The 27,006-nt window shown below is 43.8% G+C and overlaps 1 long non-coding RNA gene across 2 annotated transcripts in view; it reads left to right on the top strand.

Annotated features, from left to right (window-relative positions):
* Positions 1–809: 809 nt before the first annotated feature.
* The window catches only part of LOC121839650, a 38,414-nt gene continuing 12,217 nt past the window's right edge, over positions 810–27,006 (top strand). Inside the window, exons 1-4 of one of the 2 annotated variants that reach the window (XR_006079143.1) lie at positions 810–2,871; positions 2,954–3,003; positions 3,090–3,172; positions 15,351–15,451. This is a non-coding gene — a long non-coding RNA (uncharacterized LOC121839650). Of the gene's footprint in view, positions 2,872–2,953; positions 3,004–3,089; positions 3,173–15,350; positions 16,050–27,006 lie in introns of those variants that run through there. The other variant, XR_006079142.1, reaches the window with a different exon arrangement.

Raw genomic sequence — 27,006 nt, 5'->3', positions numbered from 1 at the left:
TCTACACTGATTGAAAAGGATTTAACAAGTGACATCAATAAGGAATCATAGCTTTCACCTGGATTCACCTGGTCAGTCTGTGTCATGGAAAGAGAGGGGTTCTTAATGTTTTATATACTCTGTGTAGATTACCACAGTTTACTGTTGATTAAAATGTGTTACCTTTCTCACAGTCACTGTTCATTTAAAAAAAAGTATTGTTACCATGGAATTGAAATAAAGTGAATACATTATATAGATGTCAATAACAATCTAAATTCCAGTTCATACCTACTACCTACAATATGTTTGTATTTTTTTCCACCTTTATTTAACCAGGTAGACCAGTTGAGAACAAGTTCTCATTTACAACTGCGACCTGGCCAAGATAAAGCAAAGCAGTGCGACACAAGCAACAACAACACAGAGTTACACATAAACAAACCTTCTACCCCATTTACACAAGTATAACCTTCTACCTCTGTTACACAAGTATAACCTTCTACCTCAGTTACACAAGTATAACCTTCTATCTCAGTTACACAAGTATAACCTATCTCAGTTACACAAGTATAACCTTTTACCTCAGTTACACAAGTATAACCTTCTACCTCAGTTACATGTAAGTATAACCTTCTACCTCAGTTACACAAGTATAACCTTCTACCTCAGTTACATGTAAGTATAACCTTCTACCTCAGTTACACAAGTATAACCTTCTACCTCAGTTACATGTAAGTATAACCTTCTACCTCAGTTGCATGTAAGTATAACCTTCTACCCTAGTTACACAAGTATAACCTTCTACCTCAGTTACATGTAAGTATAACCTTCTACCTCAGTTACACAAGTATAACCTTTTACCTCAGTTACACAAGTATAACCTTCTACCTCAGTTACACAAGTATAACCTTCTACCTCAGTTACACAAGTATAATATTCTACCTCAGTTACACAAGTATAATATTCTACCTCAGTTACACAAGTATAACCTTCTACCTCAGTTACATGTAAGTATAACCTTCTACCTCAGTTGCATGTAAGTATAACCTTCTACCCTAGTTACACAAGTATAACCTTCTACCTCAGTTACATGTAAGTATAACCTTCTACCTCAGTTACACAAGTATAACCTTTTACCTCAGTTACACAAGTATAACCTTCTACCTCAGTTACACAAGTATAACCTTCTACCTCAGTTACATGTAAGTATAACCTTCTACATCAGTTACATGTAAGTATAACCTTCTACCTCAGTTACACAAGTATAACCTTCTACCTCAGTTACACAAGTATAACCTTCTACCTCAGTTACACAAGTATAACCTTCTACCTCAGTTACACAAGTATAACCTTCTACCTCAGTTACACAAGTATAACCTTCTACCTCAGTTACACAAGTATAACCTTCTACCTCAGTTAGATGTAAGTAACCTTCTACCTCAGTTAGATGTAAGTAACCTTCTACCTCAGTTACATGTAAGTATAACCTTCTACCTCAGTTACACAAGTATAACCTTCTATCTCAGTTACACAAGTATAACCTATCTCAGTTACACAAGTATAACCTTCTACCTCAGTTACACAAGTATAACCTTCTACCTCAGTTACATGTAAGTATAACCTTCTACCTCAGTTACATGTAAGTATAACCTTCTACCTCAGTTACACAAGTATAACCTTCTACCTCAGTTACATGTAAGTATAACCTTCTACCTCAGTTACACAAGTATAACCTTCTACCTCAGTTACACAAGTATAACCTTCTACCTCAGTTACACAAGTATAACCTTCTACCTCAGTTACACAAGTATAACCTTCTACCTCAGTTACACAAGTATAACCTTCTACCTCAGTTACATGTAAGTATAACCTTCTACCTCAGTTACATGTAAGTATAACCTTCTACCTCAGTTACACAAGTATAACCTTCTACCTCAGTTACATGTAAGTATAACCTTCTACCTCAGTTACATGTAAGTATAACCTTCTACCTCAGTTACATGTAAGTATAACCTTCTACCTCAGTTACATGTAAGTATAACCTTCTACCTCAGTTACATGTAAGTATAACCTTCTACCTCAGTTACATGTAAGTTTAACCTTCTACCTCAGTTACATGTAAGTATAACCTTCTACCTCAGTTACATGTAAGTATAACCTTCTACCTCAGTTACATGTAAGTATAACCTTCTACCTCAGTTACATGTAAGTATAACATTCTACCTCAGTTACATGTAAGTATAACATTCTACCTCAGTTACATGTAAGTATAACATTCTACCTCAGTTACATGTAAGTATAACATTCTACCTCAGTTACATGTAAGTATAACCTTCTACCTCAGTTACATGTAAGTATAACCTTCTATCTCAGTTACAAGAGCTGATGATAATCTCATCTGAGATGTGACAATATTGGTGATGGATATACCGGGTTATGAGATGTGGGTGGGGTTCCACCTCCATCCATATACTGACGCAAACCTGGGATCAAAATCGCTTGTCTTTTTCTTTCAACTAATCTCTGTATCTGTATGTAATGTACCTGACAGGAAACAAATACTATTTGAACCCAGGTCTGTTACACTACAGAGCTGTGGCTCTTATCTCATCCACAGCAGGTTTACCATATAGGTGGGAATTGAGTGCTATTTGGGATGCAGGCTATGCTTCTCTGTGCCCTTTCCATTGCCCCAGGGCGCCACACAGAGAGAAGCTCATCCTCCAACCGCTAATGGAACATGTGACCTTTGACTTTTACACTGTCAGCTGCACTGAGCAAGAGGGTCTGGGCTGGTGAGGAGCCAGGAAGAGGTGGACTAGAGAATTAGAACCAGATTCAGAGAGACCAGGAAGTAACATGAATTCTGTGTATCTATGGATTTTAAATGTATGATCATTATTTATTACGGACTATGTTTATTATGCTATATAAATGGTTGAGATGCTGACAAATGTGCTCCAATTGGCAGGAGGAGGTGTACTGGAGAGCAGGAACCAGAGAGGTGCCAGGGAGAAACAGGTATCTGCTGTATATCTCTCTGTGGATGTATTGGGGGGAAATGATGATTCATTTATTATGGAATATTTACATTTTGGTCCTTTTAGGCACTGAGCAAGAGGACCTGGTTAGGAGGAGGAGGTGAACTGAGGAAGTGAGACCAGAGAGACCAGGAAGGAACAGTTATACTGTATGATATGATATTCTTACCAACCCGGTCTATACGTACTATATACTTTAGTTGACTTTCTGTTGGTGTCTGTGTGAATCATATGATTGAGAACAACAGATGGTCCTGGGCTCTCGGGAAGACTGTACCAAGTGCTGTATCCATTCATTCTGTCATCTGTGGGATTCAACTGTCAGAGAACTGACAAGCTGAGGCTGGCTAGAGCTGTCTTCCCAATACCAGTTCCACTAATCTAGACAGCTTCACATCTCTACTGTATTGATTATATACAGTCTATAGTCTTTTCAATGTTCCTTTTGTTCTGTGGGATTCAAATGCTATCAGGGAAATTACCAACTGAAGCTAGTTTGTCTTCCTCCTACATTCCTCTTTTCCTCCTCCTACATTCCTTCTCTCTTCCTCCTCCTACATTCCTTCTCTCTTCCACCTGCCTTCCTTCTCTCTTCCTCCTCCTACATTCCTTCTCTCTTCCTCCTCCTGCCTTCCTTCTCTCTTCCACCTGCCTTCCTTCTCTCTTCCACCTGCCTTCCAAGCTCCATCTAGACAGTCATGCAGTGAAATCACAGTATTGTCAGAACGTTGTCAGAGATATGTTTAATTCCAGTAGAAGCCTCTTTAGGAGCCTCTGAGAGGTCTCTCTCTGTCTCTGTTGTCTCCATACTAGATGAATGACAGGACTGGCTCCACCACTCTGGAGGACGGAGACAGGGCTGTGTCTCTCTCTGGGGGACGGAGACATGGCTGTGTCTCTCTCTGGGGGACGGAGACATGGCTGTGTCTCTCTCTGGGGGACGGAGACAGGGCTGTGTCTCTCTCTGGAGGACGGAGACAGGGCTGTGTCTCTCTCTGGGGGACGGAGACAGGGCTGTGTCTCTCTCTGGGGGACGGAGACAGGGCTGTGTCTCTCTCTGGGGACGGAGACAGGGCTGTGTCTCTCTCTGGGGGACGGAGACAGGGCTGTGTCTCTCTCTGGGGGACGGAGACAGGGCTGTGTCTCTCTCTGGAGGACGGAGACAGGGCTGTGTCTCTCTCTGGGGACGGAGACTGGGCTGTGTCTCTCTCTGGGGGACGGAGACTGGGCTGTGTCTCTCTCTGGAGGACGGAGACATGGCTGTGTCTCTCTCTGGGGGACGGAGACTGGGTACACAGACTCTGCATGCATAACTGAGGGATGATGCTGAGACAGGGACAGGATTAACAATCAGCCAGGGACTCAAATGGCCCTATAGGCCCTAGTCAAAAGTAGTGCACTAAATAGGGATTGTGTTTTAGGAAGCAGACATTGGCGTGGTCCCTGAGGGATGAGACTGAGAGATGAGATTGAGAAATGCATGAGGGGTGAGACTGAGGGGTGAGACTGAGGGGTGAGACTGAGGGGTGAGACTGAGGGGTGAGACTGAGGGGTGAGACTGAGGGGTGAGACTGAGGGGTGAGACTGAGGGGTGAGACTGAGGGATGAGACTGAGGGATGAGACTGAGGGATGAGACTGAGGGATGAGACTGAGGGATGAGACTGAGGGATGGGACTGAGGGATGGGACTGAGGGATGGGACTGAGGGATGGGACTGAGGGATGGGACTGAGGGATGGGACTGAGGGATGGGACTGAGAAATGCCTGTGGGATGAGACAGAGATGACACTGAGGGATGAGCCTGAGAAATGAGACAGAGATGACACTGAGGGATGAGCCTGAGAAATGAGACAGAGATGACACTGAGGGATGAGCCTGAGAAATGAGACTGCGGGATGAGACAGAGATGACACAGGGATGAGACAGAGATGACACAGGGATGAGACAGAGATGACACAGGGATGAGACAGAGATGACACTGAGGGATGAGACTGAGGGATGAGACAGAAATGACACTGCGGGATGAAACTGCAGGGATGAGACTGAGAGATGACACTGCAGGGATGAGACTGAGAAATGCCTGAGGGATGAGAATGAGGCAGGACTAACAACCAGCCAGGGGTTCGGTGACTCCATTCCTCCAGAACCCACTCAGGGAATGCTGATCGCGTCTCCTCAGTCCTCACGACCAGATGGTTGACAGGAATCCAAACTTCACATGATTCCACAAATGTTATTTCTCACATAATACAATATTGTGATAACGCTGACTAATCTGTGTAAGGTACAATTCCATGTAGGAAAGTTAAAACAAGGTAAATCATGTGTTTTCCTGTAAATGTAGCAGCATCCTTGTTGTCACCTCTGGATGTGTCAGTCATTGTTGTCCATCCAAACAGGTTCACACACTACCTTCATCCTACGCCAGGTTTAAACAGAAAACCGCTGACCGAGCCTTACTCAGTCCTGCTTAGTGTAGCCACGGGTGTATTAGGCTTTAGATCATGTGCCAAAGCCATAGGCTAAGTGGCTGTTAGTTCTCTAATTGACAGAATAGAATCGGCCCAAACCAATGACTGTATAAATAGAGGTAAATAGGGAATAGTATTCCAGACTGTTATTCCTTTTGTGTTGGGCCCAGTGGAGGTCTCCCATCAGTCACATTGATCCTTGCTTCTTGTTAGGGAACAGAATGATATTCCACTTGACATTCAGTTCAGTCAGCCATCCCCTGTCAGTATGATGAGGTGTTTTATCATGGGGCTAGTGCCTAGCTCTGTCAGTATGATGAGGTGTTTTATCATGGGGCTAGTGCCTAGCTCTGTCAGTATGATGAGGTGTTTTATCATGGGGCTAGTGCCTAGCTCTGTCAGTATGATGAGGTGTTTTATCATGGGGCTAGTGCCTAGCTCTGTCAGTATGATGAGGTGTTTTATCATGGGGCAAGTGCCTAGCTCTGTCAGTATGATGAGGTGTTTTATCATGGGGCTAGTGCCTAGTTCTGTCAGTATGATGAGGTGTTTTATCATGGGGCTAGTGCCTAGCTCTGACAGTATGATGAGGTGTTTTATCATGGGGCAAGTGCCTAGCTCTATCAGTATGATGAGGTGTTTTATCATGGGGCAAGTGCCTAGCTCTGTCAGTATGATGAGGTGTTTTATCATGGGGCTAGTGCCTAGCTCTGTCAGTATGATGAGGTGTTTTAACATGGGTCTAGCTGCCCAGTCTTGTCAGTATGATGAGGTGTTTTAACATGGATCTAGCTTCCTAGTGCCTAGCTCTGTCAGTATGATGAGGTGTTTTATCATGGGACTAGCTTCCTAGTGCCTAGCTCTGTCAGTATGATGAGGTGTTTTATCATGGGGCTAGTGCCTAGCTCTGTCAGTATGATGAGGTGTTTTAACATGGGTCTAGCTGCCCAGTCTTGTCAGTATGATGAGGTGTTTTAACATGGATCTAGCTTCCTAGTGCCTAGCTCTGTCAGTATGATGAGGTGTTTTATCATGGGACTAGCTTCCTAGTGCCTAGCTCTGTCAGTATGATGAGGTGTTTTAACATGGGTCTAGCTGCCCAGTCTTGTCAGTATGATGAGGTGTTTTAACATGGGGCTAGTGCCTAGCTCTGTCAGTATGATGAGGTGTTTTAACATGGGGCTAGCTGCCTAGTTCTGTCAGTATGATGAGGTGTTTTAACATGGGGCTAGCTGCCTAATTCTGTCAGTATGATGAGGTGTTTTAACATGGGGCTAGCTGCCCAGTCTTGTCAGTATGATGAGGTGTTTTAACATGGGGCTAGTGCCTAGCTCTGTCAGTATGATGAGGTGTTTTAACATGGGGCTAGCTGCCTAGTTCTGTCAGTATGATGAGGTGTTTTAACATGGGACTAGTTGCCTAGTTCTATAAAAAAATGATGAAGTGTTTTAAAATGGGGCTAGTGCCTAGCTTTGTCAGTATGATGAGGTGTTTTAACATGGGGCTAGCTGCCTAGTTCTGTCAGTATGATGAGGTGTTTTAACATGGGGCTAGTTGCCTAGTTCTGTCAGTATGATGAGGTGTTTTAACATGGGGCTAGTTGCCTAGTTCTATAAAAAATGATGAAGTGTTTTAAAATGGGGCTAGTGCCTAGCTTTGTCAGTATGATGAGGTGTTTTAACATGGGGCTAGTGCCTAGCTTTGTCAGTATGATGAGGTGTTTTATCATGGGGCAAGTGCCTAGCTCTGTCAGTATGATGAGGTGTTTTAACATGGGTCTAGCTGCCCATTCTTGTCAGTATGATGAGGTGTTTTAACATGGGTCTAGCTGCCCATTCTTGTCAGTATGAAGAGGTGTTTTAACATGGGGAAAGTGCCTAGTTCTGTCAGTATGATGAGGTGTTTTAACATGGGGCTAGTTGCCTAGTTCTATAAAAAATGATGAAGTGTTTTAAAATGGGGCTAGTGCCTAGCTTTGTCAGTATGATGAGGTGTTTTAACATGGGGTTAGCTGCCTAGCTCTGTCAGTATGATGAGGTGTTTTAACATGGGGCTAGTGCCTAGCTTTGTCAGTATGATGAGGTGTTTTATCATGGGGCAAGTGCCTAGCTCTGTCAGTATGATGAGGTGTTTTAACATGGGTCTAGCTGCCCATTCTTGTCAGTATGATGAGGTGTTTTAACATGGGTCTAGCTGCCCATTCTTGTCAGTATGAAGAGGTGTTTTAACATGGGGAAAGTGCCTAGCTCTGTCAGTATGATGAAGTGTTTTAACATGGGGCTAGCTGCCTAGTTCTATAAAAAATGATAAAGTGTTTTCAAATGGGGCTAGTGCCTAGCTCTGTCATTATGATGGGGTGTTTTATCATGGGGCTAGTGCCTAGCTCTGTCAGTATGATTGGGTGTTTTATCATGGGGCTAGTGCCTAGCTCTGTCAGTATGATGAGGTGTTTTATCATGGGGCAAGTGCCTAGCTCTGTCAGTATGATGAGGTGTTTTATCATGGGGCTAGTGCCTAGCTCTGTCAGTATGATGAGGTGTTTTAACATGGGTCTAGCTGCCCAGTCTTGTCAGTATGATGAGGTGTTTTAACATGGATCTAGCTTCCTAGTGCCTAGCTCTGTCAGTATGATGAGGTGTTTTATCATGGGACTAGCTTCCTAGTGCCTAGCTCTGTCAGTATGATGAGGTGTTTTAACATGGGTCTAGCTGCCCAGTCTTGTCAGTATGATGAGGTGTTTTAACATGGGGCTAGTGCCTAGTTCTGTCAGTATGATGAGGTGTTTTAACATGGGGCTAGCTGCCTAATTCTGTCAGTATGATGAGGTGTTTTAACATGGGGCTAGTTGCCTAGTTCTGTCAGTATGATGAGGTGTTTTAACATGGGGCTAGCTGCCTAGCTCTGTTAGTATGATGAGGTGTTTTAACATGGGGCTAGTTGCCTAGTTCTATAAAAAATGATGAAGTGTTTTAAAATGGGGCTAGTGCCTAGCTTTGTCAGTATGATGAGGTGTTTTAACATGGGGTTAGCTGCCTAGCTCTGTCAGTATGATGAGGTGAATTAACATGGGGCTAGTGCCTAGCTCTGTCATTATGATGGGGTGTTTTATCATGGGGCTAGTGGCCTAGCTCTGTCAGTATGATGAGGTGTTTTATAATGGGGCTCGTGCCTAGCTCTGTCAGTATAATAAGGTGTTTTATAATGGGGCTAGTGCCTAGCTCTGTCATTATGATGAGGTGTTTTATCACTGGGCTAGTGCCTCGCTCTGTCAGTATGATGAGGTGTTTTATCATGGGGCTAGTGCCTCGCTCTGTCAGTATGATGAGGTGTTTTATCATGGGGCTAGCTTCCTAGTGCCTAGCTCTGTCAGTATGATGAGGTGTTTTATCATGGGGCTAGCTTCCTAGTGCCTAGCTCTGTCTGTATGATAAGGTGTTTTATAATGGGGCTCGTGCCTAGCTCTGTCAGTATAATAAGGTGTTTTATAATGGGGCTCGTGCCTAGCTCTGTCAGTATAATAAGGTGTTTTATAATGGGGCTAGTGCCTCGCTCTGTCATTATGATGAGGTGTTTTATCATGGGGCTAGTGCCTCGCTCTGTCAGTATGATGAGGTGTTTTATCATGGGGCTAGTGCCTAGCTCTGTCAGTATGATAAGGTGTTTTATAATGGGGCTAGTGCCTAGCTCTGTCAGTATGATGAGGTGTTTTATCATGGGGCTAGCTTCCTAGTGCCTAGCTCTGTCAGTATAATAAGGTGTTTTATCACAGAGCTAGCTTCCTAGTGCCTAGCTCTGTCACATTATATCCCACACACTCCAACCCTTATCATTATGATGAGGTGTTTTATCATGGGGCTAGTGCCTCGCTCTGTCAGTATGATGAGGTGTTTTATCATGGGGCTAGCTTCCTAGTGCCTAGCTCTGTCAGTATGATAAGGTGTTTTATAATGGGGCTAGTGCCTCGCTCTGTCAGTATGATGAGGTGTTTTATAATGGGGCTAGCTTTCTAGTGCCTAGCTCTGTCAGTATAATAAGGTGTTTTATAATGGGGCTAGCTTCCTAGTGCCTAGCTCTGTCAGTATAATAAGGTGTTTTATCATGGGGCTAGCTTCCTAGTGCCTAGCTCTGTCACATTATATCCCACACACTCCAACCCTTATCATTATGATGAGGTGTTTTATAATGGGGCTAGTGCCTCGCTCTGTCAGTATGATGAGGTGTTTTATCATGGGGCTAGCTTCCTAGTGCCTAGCTCTGTCAGTATGATAAGGTGTTTTATAATGGGGCTAGTGCCTCGCTCTGTCAGTATGATGAGGTGTTTTATAATGGGGCTAGCTTCCTAGTGCCTAGCTCTGTCAGTATAATAAGGTGTTTTATAATGGGGCTAGCTTCCTAGTGCCTAGCTCTGTCAGTATAATAAGGTGTTTTATCATGGGGCTAGCTTCCTAGTGCCTAGCTCTGTCAGTATAATAAGGTGTTTTATCACAGAGCTAGCTTCCTAGTGCCTAGCTCTGTCAGTATAATAAGGTGTTTTATCACAGAGCTAGCTTCCTAGTGCCTAGCTCTGTCAGTATAATAAGGTGTTTTATAATGGGGCTAGTTCCTCGCTCTGTCATTATGATGAGGTGTTTTATCACAGAGCTAGCTTCCTAGTGCCTAGCTCTGTCAGTATAATAAGGTGTTTTATCATGGGGCTAGCTTCCTAGTGCCTAGCTCTGTCAGTATAATAAGGTGTTTTATAATGGGGCTAGTTCCTCGCTCTGTCATTATGATGAGGTGTTTTATCACAGAGCTAGCTTCCCAGTGCCTAGCTCTGTCAGTATAATAAGGTGTTTTATCACAGAGCTAGCTTCCTAGTGCCTAGCTCTGTCAGTATAATAAGGTGTTTTATCACAGAGCTAGCTTCCTAGTGCCTAGCTCTGTCAGTATAATAAGGTGTTTTATAATGGGGCTAGTTCCTCGCTCTGTCATTATGATGAGGTGTTTTATCACAGAGCTAGCTTCCTAGTGCCTAGCTCTGTCAGTATAATAAGGTGTTTTATCATGGGGCTAGCTTCCTAGTGCCTAGCTCTGTCAGTATAATAAGGTGTTTTATAATGGGGCTAGTTCCTCGCTCTGTCAGTATAATAAGGTGTTTTATCACAGAGCTAGCTTCCTAGTGCCTAGCTCTGTCAGTATAATAAGGTGTTTTATCACAGAGCTAGCTTCCTAGTGCCTAGCTCTGTCAGTATAATAAGGTGTTTTATCACAGAGCTAGCTTCCTAGTGCCTAGCTCTGTCAGTATAATAAGGTGTTTTATAATGGGGCTAGTGCCTAGCTCTGTCATTATGATGAGGTGTTTTATCACAGAGCTAGCTTCCTAGTGCCTAGCTCTGTCAGTATAATAAGGTGTTTTATCACAGAGCTAGCTTCCTAGTGCCTAGCTCTGTCAGTATAATAAGGTGTTTTATAATGGGGCTAGTTCCTCGCTCTGTCAGTATAATAAGGTGTTTTATCACAGAGCTAGCTTCCTAGTGCCTAGCTCTGTCAGTATAATAAGGTGTTTTATAATGGGGCTAGTTCCTCGCTCTGTCATTATGATGAGGTGTTTTATCACAGAGCTAGCTTCCTAGTGCCTAGCTCTGTCAGTATAATAAGGTGTTTTATCACAGAGCTAGCTTCCTAGTGCCTAGCTCTGTCACATTATATCCCACACACTCCAACCCTTATCATTATGATGAGGTGTTTTATCACAGAGCTAGCTTCCCAGTGCCTAGCTCTGTCAGTATAATAAGGTGTTTTATCACAGAGCTAGCTTCCTAGTGCCTAGCTCTGTCACATTATATCCCACACACTCCAACCCTTATCATTATGATGAGGTGTTTTATCACAGAGCTACCTTCCCAGTGCCTAGCTCTGTCACATTATATCCCACACACTCCAACCCTTATCATTATGATGAGGTGTTTTATCACAGAGCTACCTTCCCAGTGCCTAGCTCTGTCACATTATATCCCACACACTCCAACCCTTATCATTATGATGAGGTGTTTTATCACAGAGCTACCTTCCCAGTGCCTAGCTCTGTCACATTATATCCCACACACTCCAACCCTTATCATTATGATGAGGTGTTTTATCACAGAGCTACCTTCCCAGTGCCTAGCTCTGTCAGTATGATGAGGTGTTTTATCACAGAGCTAGCTTCCTAGTGCCTAGCTCTGTCAGTATAATAAGGTGTTTTATCATGGGTCTAGCTTCCTAGTGCCTAGCTCTGTCACATTATATCCCACACACTCCAACCCTTATCATTATGATGAGGTGTTTTATCACAGAGCTAGCTTCCTAGTGCCTAGCTCTGTCAGTATAATAAGGTGTTTTATCACAGAGCTAGCTTCCTAGTGCCTAGCTCTGTCACATTATATCCCACACACTCCAACCCTTATCATTATGATGAGGTGTTTTATCACAGAGCTACCTTCCTAGTGCCTAGCTCTGTCACATTATATCCCACACACTCCAACCCTTATCATTATGATGAGGTGTTTTATCACAGAGCTACCTTCCTAGTGCCTCGCTCTGTCATTATGATGAGGCGTTTTATCACAGAGCTACCTTCCTAGTGCCTAGCTCTGTCAGTATAATAAGGTGTTTTATCACAGAGCTAGCTTCCTAGTGCCTAGCTCTGTCAGTATAATAAGGTGTTTTATCACAGAGCTACCTTCCTAGTGCCTAGCTCTGTCACATTATATCCCACACACTCCAACCCTTATCATTATGATGAGGTGTTTTATCACAGAGCTACCTTCCCAGTGCCTAGCTCTGTCACATTATATCCCACACACTCCAACCCTTATCATTATGATGAGGTGTTTTATCACAGAGCTAGCTTCCTAGTGCCTAGCTCTGTCACATTATATCCCACACACTCCAACCCTTATCATTATGATGAGGTGTTTTATCACAGAGCTAGCTTCCCAGTGCCTAGCTCTGTCAGTATAATAAGGTGTTTTATCACAGAGCTAGCTTCCTAGTGCCTAGCTCTGTCAGTATAATAAGGTGTTTTATCATGGGTCTAGCTTCCTAGTGCCTAGCTCTGTCACATTATATCCCACACACTCCAACCCTTATCATTATGATGAGGTGTTTTATCACAGAGCTAGCTTCCTAGTGCCTAGCTCTGTCAGTATAATAAGGTGTTTTATCACAGAGCTAGCTTCCTAGTGCCTAGCTCTGTCACATTATATCCCACACACTCCAACCCTTATCATTATGATGAGGTGTTTTATCACAGAGCTAGCTTCCCAGTGCCTAGCTCTGTCAGTATAATAAGGTGTTTTATCACAGAGCTAGCTTCCTAGTGCCTAGCTCTGTCACATTATATCCCACACACTCCAACCCTTATCATTATGATGAGGTGTTTTATCACAGAGCTACCTTCCCAGTGCCTAGCTCTGTCACATTATATCCCACACACTCCAACCCTTATCATTATGATGAGGTGTTTTATCACAGAGCTACCTTCCCAGTGCCTAGCTCTGTCACATTATATCCCACACACTCCAACCCTTATCATTATGATGAGGTGTTTTATCACAGAGCTAGCTTCCTAGTGCCTAGCTCTGTCAGTATAATGAGGTGTTTTATCACAGAGCTAGCTTCCTAGTGCCTAGCTCTGTCACATTATATCCCACACACTCCAACCCTTATCATTATGATGAGGTGTTTTATCACAGAGCTACCTTCCCAGTGCCTAGCTCTGTCACATTATATCCCACACACTCCAACCCTTATCATTATGATGAGGTGTTTTATCACAGAGCTACCTTCCCAGTGCCTAGCTCTGTCACATTATATCCCACACACTCCAACCCTTATCATTATGATGAGGTGTTTTATCACAGAGCTACCTTCCCAGTGCCTAGCTCTGTCACATTATATCCCACACACTCCAACCCTTATCATTATGATGAGGTGTTTTATCACAGAGCTACCTTCCCAGTGCCTAGCTCTGTCAGTATGATGAGGTGTTTTATCACAGAGCTAGCTTCCTAGTGCCTAGCTCTGTCAGTATAATGAGGTGTTTTATCACAGAGCTAGCTTCCTAGTGCCTAGCTCTGTCACATTATATCCCACACACTCCAACCCTTATCATTATGATGAGGTGTTTTATCACAGAGCTACCTTCCTAGTGCCTAGCTCTGTCAGTATGATGAGGTGTTTTATCACAGAGCTAGCTTCCTAGTGCCTAGCTCTGTCACATTATATCCCACACACTCCAACCCTTATCATTATGATGAGGTGTTTTATCACAGAGCTACCTTCCCAGTGCCTAGCTCTGTCAGTATGATGAGGTGTTTTATCACAGAGCTACCTTCCCAGTGCCTAGCTCTGTCACATTATATCCCACACACTCCAACCCTTATCATTATGATGAGGTGTTTTATCACAGAGCTACCTTCCCAGTGCCTAGCTCTGTCACATTATATCCCACACACTCCAACCCTTATCATTATGATGAGGTGTTTTATCACAGAGCTACCTTCCCAGTGCCTAGCTCTGTCACATTATATCCCACACACTCCAACCCTTATCATTATGATGAGGTGTTTTATCACAGAGCTAGCTTCCTAGTGCCTAGCTCTGTCAGTATAATAAGGTGTTTTATCACAGAGCTACCTTCCCAGTGCCTAGCTCTGTCACATTATATCCCACACACTCCAACCCTTATCATTATGATGAGGTGTTTTATCACAGAGCTACCTTCCTAGTGCCTCGCTCTGTCACATTATATCCCACACACTCCAACCCTTATCATTATGATGAGGTGTTTTATCACAGAGCTACCTTCCCAGTGCCTAGCTCTGTCAGTATGATGAGGTGTTTTATCACAGAGCTAGCTTCCCAGTGCCTAGCTCTGTCAGTATGATGAGGTGTTTTATCACAGAGCTACCTTCCCAGTGCCTAGCTCTGTCAGTATAATAAGGTGTTTTATCACAGAGCTAGCTTCCTAGTGCCTCGCTCTGTCACATTATATCCCACACACTCCAACCCTTATCATTATGATGAGGTGTTTTATCATGGGGCTAGTGCCTAGCTCTGTCACATTATATCCCACACACTCCAACCCTTATATATCCCAGGCCATTATTTATCCTGTATAGTCGACCCCCTGAGCCAAAGATCAATACGGACACTGGAATGAGCTAAACGCCTCTGCTTTAAACCAATAACCTTCAAGTTATTAGTGTCTTTATTTATTATCTTTGTTTACTCCAGTTGCATTAACGTTAACGAATAAAATAATAAGGACTGTGTGTTTGATTAACATAGGCCTGGTTGAGTCCCAAAGGGCACCCTAGTTTTTAAACCGTGGACTACTTGTCAACAGTAAGGTACTAAAAGTAGTGCACTACATAGGGAATAGAGTGGCATTTGGGACGCATCCTCAGTAAGTGGGTACTGCCAGACCTTGGGTTTGGCTGACCAATCAGAAAAAAGTAGGCAGACACTGGTGTCTCATTAAAACCCTTGTGGTGTGGAGAGAGTCTCTTCTTAGATCAATGGCCTCCCTCTCTCTCTCTCTCTCTCTCTCTCTCTGTCTCTCTCTCTCTCTCCCCTCTCTCTCTCTCTCTCGCTCCTCCCCTCTCCTCCCTCTCTCTCTCTCTCTCTCTGTCTGTCTGTGTCTCTGTGTCTCTGTCTCTCTCTCTCCTCCTATCCACCCCAGTCTTCATCTTCTCTAACCCCCAGAACATGGATTTATCTCCATCATTACGGCATTACAGCTTCAAAGTTAGTCAGCATGCAGTGTGTGTGTGTGTGCATGTGTGTTTGCCCTGAGATCAATTTACTTTCATCCCATTTCTGTCTCTGTCAGGCTGTTCCTGTCTTCCAGTGAGGGAAGAGGTTGCCATTTGGGAAGCAGACCCGGACAGCAGGCACTTTCAGACTTTCCTTATTCTGGATCCAAAAAGAAAGGTGATATGTTTTCCCTCATGGGCTCTGCAGAAACACCTGGTTGGGCCTGAAGCATCAAGCGCTGCAGGAGAGGGGATGCGTGATTGAATAGTTTGTCTGGGTTTGTAAGGGTTTGTGTGGCAATGTAGGGTTCGTAACCTACAGTATTTGATATTTGGCAGTGAGATAGATATAAGAAGACGATTCCACAGTTTAGTCAGGGTCTAGTTCTTAAGAAACACCCATTTTTAGTTTTTCAACACAAAATCTTTTCTAACTTTTTTTTTCAGTTGCATGCCCTAATTAAAATGACTGTCTTTACTCCATTCCATATGGAGAGGTGTCCTGTGTGGTGAACATGTCATTAACCATGCTTCTCCAGAAGGGGGCACTGTGCCATTTGAAATGTAATGGGTGAAACGGATAGCGAGCTAGGTTTATTAGAGGGCACGAAGAAGATGGATTTAGAATGTATTGCAGTCATCTTAGCTCACTGAAAGAAACACTTAGCAAAGAGGTAGAATATCTATATTCATCCATAGTTGTAGTAAAAACAATTACTTCATTGGTTAATACAGTGTAGGGGTGGCAGGGTAGCCTAGTGGTTAGAGTGTTGGACTAGTAACCGAAAGGTTGCAAGTTCAAATCCCTGAGCTGACAAGGTACAAATCTGTCATTCAGGCAGTTAACCTACTGTTCCTAGGCTGTCATTGAAAATAAGAATTTGTTCTTAACTGACTTGCCTAGTTAAATAAAGGTAAAACAAATAAAAATTAATTGACTATATCATTTCTTAGTAAATGCATGGTCATTTCTCTACCATGAAATGAAGTGCTACCACTCTCTCTCCTGTTGTGAAGGTGTCTGAGTGGCTGGCTGAGTCTTCTCCCTGTTGTCTGAGTGGCTGGCTGAGTCTTCTCTCTGCTGGCTGAGTGGCTGGCTGAGTCTTCTCCCTGTTGTCTCCCTGCTGAGTGGCTGGCTGAGTCTTCTCCCTGTTGTCTGAGTGGCTGGCTGAGTTTTCTCTCTGCTGGCTGAGTCTTCTCCCTGTTGTCTGCCTGCTGAGTGGCTGGCTGAGTCTTCTCCCTGTTGTCTGAGTGGCTGGCTGAGTCTTCTCTCTGTTGTCTGCCTGCTGAGTGGCTGGCTGAGTCTTCTCCCTGTTGTCTGAGTGGCTGGCTGAGTCTTCTCTCTGCTGGCTGAGTAGCTGGCTGAGTCTTCTCCCTGTTGTCTGAGTGGCTGGCTGAGTCTTCTCTCTGCTGGCTGAGTAGCTGGCTCTCTGTTGTCTGACTTTCTGGCCTAGCGTCGTCCGGTTTTGGCCAGGGATAGGCCGTCATTGTAAAATAAGAATTTGTTCTAAACTGACTTGTCTAGTTAAAATAAAGGTAAAATAAAAAAAGAGTGTCTAGTAAAATGTAAATGTCTCTAGACACTGAAGTCTTCTAAAATAGCAGCCTCATGTCAGGGCTGCTTGGGAGCAAGCTGTCCCGTAGCATGTTAAGTTAAGCCCCGGGGCTCGAAGGTTGTGATTGCATCCTTGTGATCTAAGGTTTGATGACTTGAGATTTGACCTCTCATTAAAGGCATAGAGGTAAACCGCCACTGTGTGCCATTCAATTACCTCAGAGGCACAAATCCCTCTAATTATGAGCGTTCTGCCCTTTTGAAATGCCATTGTTGTACTTCGTCCATCATCGCTTCTGCATGTACAGTAAAAGTGTATCATGACGATACTGTAGATACACTTATGGTTGTTTTATTGATCCCATTTGGACACGTTTTACAGTAAACTGTCTCCCGTGAACAATATTAGTGTGAGATATGTCTGTTCTGCCTTGTGCGTCTGTAGGGTAGATTGTTATTGCAAAGGTGTGTGTGGGTTTTTCTGTGTATCCTCGTCATCCTCACACACGTATGCACACTTACACAGGCATGCATGCAGTGCACACACACACACACATACAGGCATGCATGCAGTGCACACACACACAAACACAGGCATGCATGCAGTGCACACACACACACATACAGATGTAGGATCTTAATTTGAGCCAGATTGCTACAGGAGAAAATAATGCTGCAGCAACTGGAAATGTGAATTATTATGCAGGTTATAATTAGCTGACATGTTTTTGTAGGGGCTGACATGTTTATGTAGGGGCTGACATGTTTTTGTAGGGGCTGACATGTTTATGTAGGGGCTGACAAGTTTTTTGTAGTGGCTGACATGTTTTTGTAGGGGCTGACATGTTTTTGTAGGGGCTGACATGTTTTTGTAGGGGCTGACATGTTTTTGTAGGGGCTGACATGTTTTTGTAGGGGTTGACATGTTTTTGTAGGGGCTGACATGTTTTTGTAGGGCTGACATGTTTTTGTAGGGCTGACATGTTTTTGTAGGGGCTGACATGTTTTTGTAGGGCTGACATGTTTTTGTAGGGCTGACATGTTTTTGTAGGGCTGACATGTTTTTGTAGGGGCTGACATGTTTTTGTAGGGGTTGACATGTTTTTGTAGGGGTTGACATGTTTTTGTAGGGCTGACATGTTTTTGTAGGGGCTGACATGTTTTTGTAGGGGCTGACATGTTTTTGTAGGGGCTGACATGTTTTTGTAGGGGCTGACATGTTTTTGTAGGGGCTGACATGTTTTTGTAGGGGCTGACATGTTTATGTAGGGGCTGACATGTTTTTGTAGGGGCTGACACGTTTTTGTAGGGGCTGACACGTTTTTGTAGGGGCTGACACGTTTTTGTAAGGGAAATTTCTATGTGGAAATGACTAACTTCAGAAGCCTTTTTAAACATTATCCTGTAACAGTGTGATCAAATGAAGATCCTACATCTTCACACACACACACACACACACACACACACACACACGTGTGCAGGCTCATAGAAGACCATAGCTTACACATACACATCAAGCATGTGATTGATGATAATGCCATGTCATACAAGCCCACGGTGAATTTAGAACGGACAGAGTGTGATGAAAAGGCAACATCAGAGCGAGAGGGGGGAGGGGGTGAAGAGATAGCGTGAGAGAAAGAAGGACAGAGACAGAGTGAGAGATTGTGATGGAGAGAAAGAGGGAGGGGAGAGAGGTAATGAAAAAGAAAAATGGGAAGAGAATGTAAGAAACACTAAAAGAGTATATTTGTCACTTACTGAATGATAATACCGAGGAATGGAAAGGAGGAGAAATATACCTTGTTTAAAATCACAACACTAGACATTCATTTCCTGTATTTTACCTGCAGTGGAAGTGGCAAGGCACTTCTTCACCTGGCCAGCAGCACCGTAGCTGTATAGATGGAGCTGTATAGATGGAGCTGTTTAGCTGGAGCTGTATAGATGGAGCTGTTTAGCTGTATAGATGGAGCTGTATAGATGGAGCTGTATAGATGGAGCTGTTTAGCTGTATAGATGGAGCTGTATAGATGGAGCTGTTTAGCTGTATAGATGGAGCTGTATAGATGGAGCTGTATAGCTGGAGATGTTTAGCTGGAGCTGTATAGATGGAGCTGTATAGCTGTATAGCTGGAGCTGTATAGATGGAGCTGTATAGATGGAGCTGTTTAGCTGGAGATGTTTAGCTGGAGCTGTATAGATGGAGCTGTATAGCTGGAGCTGTATAAATGGAGCTGTATAGCTGGAGATGTTTAGCTGGAGCTGTATAGCTGGAGCTGTGTAGCTGGATCTGTATAGCTGTATAGCTGGAGCTGTATAGATGGAGCTGTATAGCTGTATAGATGGAGCTGTTTAGCTGTATAGCTGGAGCTGTATAGATGGAGCTGTATAGATGGAGCTGTTTAGCTGTATAGATGGAGCTGTATAGATGGAGCTGTTTAGCTGGAGCTGTATAGATGGAGCTGTTTAGCTGTATAGATGGAGCTGTATAGATGGAGCTGTTTAGCTGTATAGATGGAGCTGTATAGATGGAGCTGTATAGCTGGAGATGTTTAGCTGGAGCTGTATAGATGGAGCTGTATAGCTGTATAGCTGGAGCTGTATAGATGGAGCTGTATAGATGGAGCTGTTTAGCTGTATAGCTGGAGCTGTATAGATGGAGCTGTATAGATGGAGCTGTATAGATGGAGCTGTATAGCTGTATAGCTGGAGCTGTATAGATGGAGCTGTATAGATGGAGCTGTATAGCTGGAGCTGTATAGATGGAGCTGTATAGCTGGAGCTGTATAGATGGAGCTGTTTAGCTGTATAGCTGGAGCTGTATAGATGGAGCTGTATAGATGGAGCTGTATAGCTGTATAGCTGGAGCTGTATAGATGGAGCTGTATAGCTGGAGCTGTATAGATGGAGCTGTATAGCTGGAGATGTTTAGCTGGAGCTGTATAGATGGAGCTGTATAGATGGAGCTGTTTAGCTGGAGTTGTTTAGCTGGAGTTGTTTAGCTGGAGATGTTTAGCTGGAGATGTTTAGCTGGAGATGTTTAGCTGGAGCTGTATAGATGGAGCTGTTTAGCTGGAGCTGTATAGATGGAGCTGTTTAGCTGGAGTTGTTTAGCTGGAGTTGTTTAGCTGGAGCTGTATAGCTGGAGCTGCATAGATGGAGCTGTATAGGTGGAGCTGTTTAGCTGGAGCTGTATAGGTGGAGCTGTTTAGCTGGAGCTGTATAGATGGAGCTGTATAGCTGGAGCTGTGTAGCTGGATCTGTATAGCTGTATAGCTGGAGCTGTATAGATGGAGCTGTATAGCTGGAACTGTAGCTGGAGCTGTTTAGCTGGAGCTGCATAGATGGAGCTGTATAGGTGGAGCTGTTTAGCTGGAGCTGTATAGATGGAGCTGTATAGCTGGAGCTGTATAGCTGGAGCTGTGTAGCTGGATCTGTATAGCTGTATAGCTGGAGCTGTATAGATGGAGCTGTAGCTGGAGCTGTTTAGCTCGAGCTGTATAGCTATATAGGTGGAGCTGTATAGCTGGAACGAGAGCTGGAGCTGTATAGATGGAGCTGTTTAGCTGGAGCTGTTTAGCTGTATAGTTGGAGCTGTATAGCTGGAACTGGAGCTGTATAGCTGGAGCTGTTTAGCTGGAGCTGTTTAGCTGTATAGTTGGAGCTGTATAGCTGGAACTGGAGCTGTATAGCTGGAGCTGTATAGCTGTATAGCTGGAGCTGTATAGCTGTTTAGCTGGAGCTGTATAGATGGAGCTGTATAGCTGTATAGTTGTATAGCTGGAGCTGTAAACTGTATAGCTGGAGCTGTATAGCTGGAGCTGTATAGCTGGAGCTGTATAGATGGAGCTGTATAGCTGTATAGGTGGAGCTGTATAGCTGTATAGCTGGAGCTGTATAGCTGGAGCTGTATAGCTGGAGCTGTATAGCTGTATAGGTGGAGCTGTATAGCTGTATAGCTGGAGCTGTAAACTGTATAGCTGGAGCTGTATAGCTGGAGCTGTATAGCTGGAGCTGTATAGCTGTATAGGTGGAGCTGTATAGCTGTATAGGTGGAGCTGTATAGCTGTATAGGTGGAGCTGTATAGTTGGTGTCTGTCTGTCAGTGTTAGTGTCTGTCTGTCTGTGTTCGTGTCTGTCTGTTTGTCTGTGTTCGTGTCTGTCTGTCTGTGTTCGTGTCTGTCTGTGTTCGTGTCTGTCTGTGTTCGTGTCTGTCTGTCTGTCTGTCTGTGTTCGTGTCTGTCTGTCAGTATTAGTTTCTGTCTGTGTTCGTGTCTGTCTGTCAGTGTTAGTGTCTGTCAGTGTTCATGTCTGTCTGTCTGTGTTCGTGTCTGTCTGTCAGTGTTCGTGTCTGTCTGTCTGTGTTCGTGTCTGTCTGTCAGTGTTAGTGTCTGTCTGTCTGTGTTAGTGTCTGTCTGTCTGTGTTCGTGTCTGTCTGTCTGTCTGTGTTAGTGTCTGTCTGTCAGTATTAGTGTCTGTCTGTCAGTGTTTGTGTCTGTCTGTCTGTCTGTGTTCGTGTCTGTCTGTGTTCGTGTCTGTCTGTCAGTATTAGTGTCTGTCTGTGTTCGTGTCTGTCTGTCAGTGTTAGTGTCTGTCAGTGTTCGTGTCTGTCAGTGTTCGTGTCTGTCTGTCTCTGTTCGTGTCTGTCTGTCAGTGTTAGTGTCTGTCTGTGTTAGTGTCTGTCTGTGTTAGTGTCTGTCTGTCTGTGTTAGTGTCTGTCTGTCTGTGTTCGTGTCTGTCTGTGTTAGTGTCTGTCTGTCTGTGTTCCTGTCTGTCTGTCTGTGTTCGTGTCTGTCTGTCAGTATTAGTGTCTGTCAGTATTAGTGTCTGTCTGTGTTCGTGTCTGTCAGTGTTCATGTCTGTCTGTCAGTGTTCATGTCTGTCTGTCTGTGTTCGTGTCTGTCTGTCAGTGTCGTGTCGGTCTGTCTGTGTTAGTGTCTGTCTGTCTGTGTTAGTGTCTGTCTGTCTGTGTTCCTGTCTATCTGTGTTCATGTCTGTCTGTCTGTCTGTGTTCGTGTCTGTCTGTGTTCGTGTCTGTCTGTCTGTGTTCGTGACTGTCTGTCAGTGTTCGTGACTGTCTGTCAGTGTTCGTGACTGTCTGTCTGTGTTAGTGTCTGTCTGTCTGTGTTAGTGTCTGTCTGTCTGTGTTAGTGTCTGTCTGTCTGTGTTCCTGTCTGTCTGTCTGTGTTCGTGTCTTTCTGTCAGTATTAGTGTCTGTCTGTGTTCGTGTCTGTCTGTCAGTGTTAGTGTCTGTCAGTGTTCATGTCTGTCTGTCTGTGTTCGTGTCTGTCTGTCAGTGTCGTGTCTGTCTGTCTGTGTTAGTGTCTGTCTGTGTTAGTGTCTGTCTGTCTGTGTTCCTGTCTGTCTGTGTTCCTGTCTGTCTGTGTTCGTGTCTGTTTGTCTGTCTGTGTTCGTGTCTGTCTGTCTGTGTTCGTGTCTGTCTGTGTTAGTGTCTGTCTGTCTGTGTTAGTGTCTGTCTGTGTTAGTGTCTGTATGTCTGTGTTAGTGTCTGTCTGTGTTAGTGTCTGTATGTCTGTGTTAGTGTCTGTCTGTCTGTGTTAGTGTCTGTCTGTGTTCGTGTCTGTCTGTCTGTGTTCATGTCTGTCTGTCTGTGTTCGTGTCTGTCTGTCTGTGTTCGTGTCTGTCTGTCTGTGTTCCTGTCTGTCTGTTTGTCTGTCTGTGTTCGTGTCTGTCTGTCAGTGTTAGTGTCTGTCAGTGTTAGTGTCTGTCAGTGTTCGTGTCTGTCTGACTGTGTTCGTGTCTGTCTGTCAGTGTTCGTGTCTGTCTGTCTGTCTGTCTGTCTGTGTTAGTGTCTCTCTGTCTGTCTGTGTTAGTGTCTCTCTGTCTGTGTTCGTGTCTGTCTGTCTGTGTTCGTGTCTGTCTGTCTGTGTTAGTGTCTGTCTGTCTGTGTTAGTGTCTGTCTGTCTGTGTTAGTGTCTGTCTGTCTGTGTTAGTGTCTGTCTGTGTTAGTGTGTGTCTGTCTGTGTTAGTGTGTGTCTGTCTGTGTTCGTGTCTGTCTGTCTGTGTTCGTGTCTGTCTGTCTGTGTTCGTGTCTGTCTGTCTGTGTTAGTGTCTGTCTGTGTTCGTGTCTGTCTGTGTTCGTGTCTGTCTGTGTTCGTGTCTGTCTGTCTGTGTTCGTGTCTGTCTGTCTATGTTCGTGTCTGTCTGTGTTCGTGTCTGTCTGTGTTCGTGTCTGTCTGTCTGTGTTCGTGTCTGTCTGTCTGTGTTCGTGTCTGTCTGTCTGTGTTCGTGTCTGTCTGTCTATGTTCGTGTCTGTCTGTCTATGTTCGTGTCTGTCTGTGTTCGTGTCTGTCTGTCTATGTTCGTGTCTGTCTATGTTCGTGTCTGTCTGTGTTCGTGTCTGTCTATGTTCGTGTCTGTCTGTGTTCGTGTCTGTCTATGTTCGTGTCTGTCAGTGTTCGTGTCTGTCTGTCTGTCTTGTTAAATCCAGTTCAATCAGTGTAGATGAAGGGGAGAAGACAGGTTAAATAAGGATTTTTAATCCTTGAGACAATTGAGACATGGATGTTTATGTGTGAATGGGAAAAACAAAGGATTTAAGTGCCTTTTGAACGGGGTATGGTAGTAGGTGCCAGGCACACCGGTTAGAGTGTGTCAAGAACTGCAATGCTTCTGGGATTTTCACACTCAACAGTTTCTCGTGTGGATCAAAAGTCACCCACCCCCCAAAGGACATCCAGCCAACTTAACACAAATGTGGGAAGCATTGGAGTCAACATGGGCCAGCATCCCTGTGGAATGCTTTCGACACCTTGTCGAGTTCATGCCCCGATGAATTGAGGCTTGTCTTGAGGGCAACTCAGTGTATAGTCTTGTGAGTGTGCATATAATCAGTACAAGATAAGGTCCGTGCAGATAGTCTGGGTAACCATTTAATTAACTATTTAGCAGTCTAATGGCTTGGGGGTGGAAGCTGTCTCAGCGCCTGTTGTTATGGGAGCCGATGCACCAGGACCGTTTGCTGGGCGGTACCAGAATGAACAGTCTATGGCTTTGGTCGCTGGAGTCTTAGGCAGTTTTTCAGTCCTTTCTTCCATAGAGATCCTGTATGGCAGGGAGCTCGACACCAGTGATGTACTGGGCTGTCCGCGCCACCTTCTGTAGCTTTGCTTTGCGGTCGTAGGTGGTGCATTTGCAATACAAAGTAGTGATGCAGCCAGTCAAGATGCTCTCGATGGTGCAGCTGTAGAACCTTGAGGATCTCAGGGCCAATGCCAATGTAACATGTGGGATATGAACTCTGGTCTCCCACGGGAGTAACCAGTGTCTCAGCCTCCCTAAACTTAACCCTAACCATTCTGAATGCCTAAACTTAACCCTAACCATTCTGAATGTCTAAACTTAACCCTAACCATTCTGAATGCCTAAACTTAACCCTAACCATTCTGAATGCCTAAACTTAACCCTAACCACTCTGAATGCCTAAACCCTAACCATTCTGAATGCCTAAACTTAACCCTAAACATTCTGAATGCCTAAACTTAACCCTAACCATTCTGAATGCCTAAACTTAACCCTAACCATTCTGAATGCCTAAACTTAACCCTAACCATTCTGAATGCCTAAACTTAACCCTAACCATTCTGAATGCCTAAACTTAACCCTAACCATTCTGAATGCCTAAACTTAACCCTAACCACTCTGAATGCCTAAACCCTAACCATTCTGAATGCCTAAACTTAACCCTAAACATTCTGAATGCCTAAACCCTAACCATTCTGAATGCCTAAACTTAACCCTAACCATTATGAATGCCTAAACTTAACCCTAACCATTCTGAATGCCTAAACTTAACCCTAAACATTCTGAATGCCTAAACTTAACCCTAAACATTCTGAATGCCTAAACTTAACCCTAAACATTCTGAATGCCTAAACTTAACCCTAACCATTCTGAATGCCTAAACCCTAACCATTCTGAATGCCTAAACTTAACCCTAACCACTCTGAATGCCTAAACTTAACCCTAACCATTCTGAATGCCTAAACTTAACCCTAAACATTCTGAATGCCTAAACCCTAACCATTCTGAATGCCTAAACTTAACCCTAACCATTCTGAATGCCTAAACTTAACCCTAAACATTCTGAATGCCTAAACTTAACCCTAACCATTCTGAATGCCTAAACTTAACCCTAAACATTCTGAATGCCTAAACTTAACCCTAAACATTCTGAATGCCTAAACTTAACCCTAAACATTCTGAATGCCTAAACTTAACCCTAACCACTCTGAATGCCTAAACTTAACCCTAACCATTCTGAATGCCTAAACTTAACCCTAAACATTCTGAATGCCTAAACTTAACCCTAAACATTCTGAATGCCTAAACTTAACCCTAACCATTCTGAATGCCTAAACTTAACCCTAACCATTCTGAATGCCTAAACTTAACCCTAACCATTCTGAATGCCTAAACTTAAGTTTTAGATTCACTTTTGCAGAATTTGACTGATTAATAATTAAAACATCAAGCCATGGCTTAATTCTGTTGCTGCAGTTACGCCACATTTTATTTGGAGATTGAGTTGGCCGCAACACACAGTGATTATCTCCATTCCCATCAGCGGCTGGCTGCTATTCCTGGTGTGGTAATGAGGAAAGCCATAATGACATGCTGTGTGGAGTGGAGCTATAGCGCTCAGTGTGAGGAGAACTGGAGGGTATGACGATGGGTACTGTGCTGTGGGGAGGCTTCAGCTGCTGTGTTGAATAGGCCCCCACCTCACGGGCAAAATATTTTTGTGACCCCCCTCTTGACGGTGGAGAGAGATTTTTTGAAACATTTTTTTCAAGAGTTCATCTTTTGTTGGTTGCCATGAGGCATAGAGAAAATGTTAAACCAAGTTTGCTGCAATTATACACATTTTGACATGGGGTGGAGAGAATATTTTTCAATTAGAATTTCCTGCAATTGTACACACATTTTGCTATAAGGTGGAGAGACATTTTTGCAGTTTTATAGCAATTCTACACATTTTGTCATGACTTATGCCATGTTACTATGATATAGTCTGAGTCTATATCCACGTAATAATAAGGAATTCCCCTCGACCGCACCCACAAATTTGGGGAAAACAAACATTCTTTCCAATGAACCCCCCCCATTGTAAAAGGGACAATTTTGTCGGCCATTTTTGATAATACAGAAAAAACAAAACATGGCGAAAAGTTGCTGTGTTGTTCAGTGTACATGTAACCAGGTGAAAAATCCAGACCTACGGTTGGCAATGCTCCCACAAAGGGAAATATTGGCTGCGAGAAGAGCTACGTGGCTTCAGGCTATTTGCCGTGGGAAATGTGGGGACCCGGTGTACAAGTAGGCTACACGTAGCTATGTGTGTGAAAAACATTTAATCACAGGTAAGACATTCAACTTGTTTAGTACTTGTTTAGTATAGGCTGTTAGTAACTCCACTCACTACTTGTAGCTGTATAGTCTGTTAGTAACTCCACTCACTACTTGTAGCTGTATAGTCTGTTAGTAACTCCACTCACTACTTGTAGCTGTATAGTCTGTTAGTAACTCCACTCACTACTTGTAGTTGTATAGTCTGTTAGTAACTCCACTCACTACTTGTAGCTGTATAATCCGTTTGTTTGTGTTGTTGGTCTTGGCTAGCTTAAAATCTCTCTAGGGTATGTGGGCTAGCGTCCCACCTGGCCAACATCCAGTGAGATTGCAGAGCGCCAAATTCAAATACAGAAACACTCATAACTTTAGAGTGTTTTCTTTCCAAATCTACCAGTTATATGCATATCATATCTTCCGGGACCGAGTAGCAGGCCGTTTAATTTGGGCATGCTTTTCATCCAAAATTCCAAATGCTGCCCCCTACCCTAGAGAAGTTACTGTTCCGGTACGTAACTAGCTAGCACTCACTCACGTGGCTGCTAGGACCGTAATGAAAATGGGCATAAGGGAAGCGCTATTTTGTTTTTGTATGTAGAACCCGGGAGCAGCCAATGTTGAAAAGTAATCTTTAGACATTTTGTAATTGATTAAAGCAAGCCGATAACAAGAAAACACATTTGCTGTGATCCAATGGAGTAACCTAGGTAACAGCGGGTTGTTTTCCCCACAGGCGGGCAGGGCCGCGACGTTCTATCTAATTCCCGACTGGGACTATCTGAGTGAGAGTGACTTACGAAATC

The sequence above is a fragment of the Oncorhynchus tshawytscha genome, linkage group LG16 (assembly GCF_018296145.1).
Source record: "Oncorhynchus tshawytscha isolate Ot180627B linkage group LG16, Otsh_v2.0, whole genome shotgun sequence".
NCBI lineage: Eukaryota > Metazoa > Chordata > Actinopteri > Salmoniformes > Salmonidae > Oncorhynchus > Oncorhynchus tshawytscha.
Note: the sequence above shows the minus strand (reverse complement) of the source record. Positions and strands in the feature narration are given on the sequence as shown.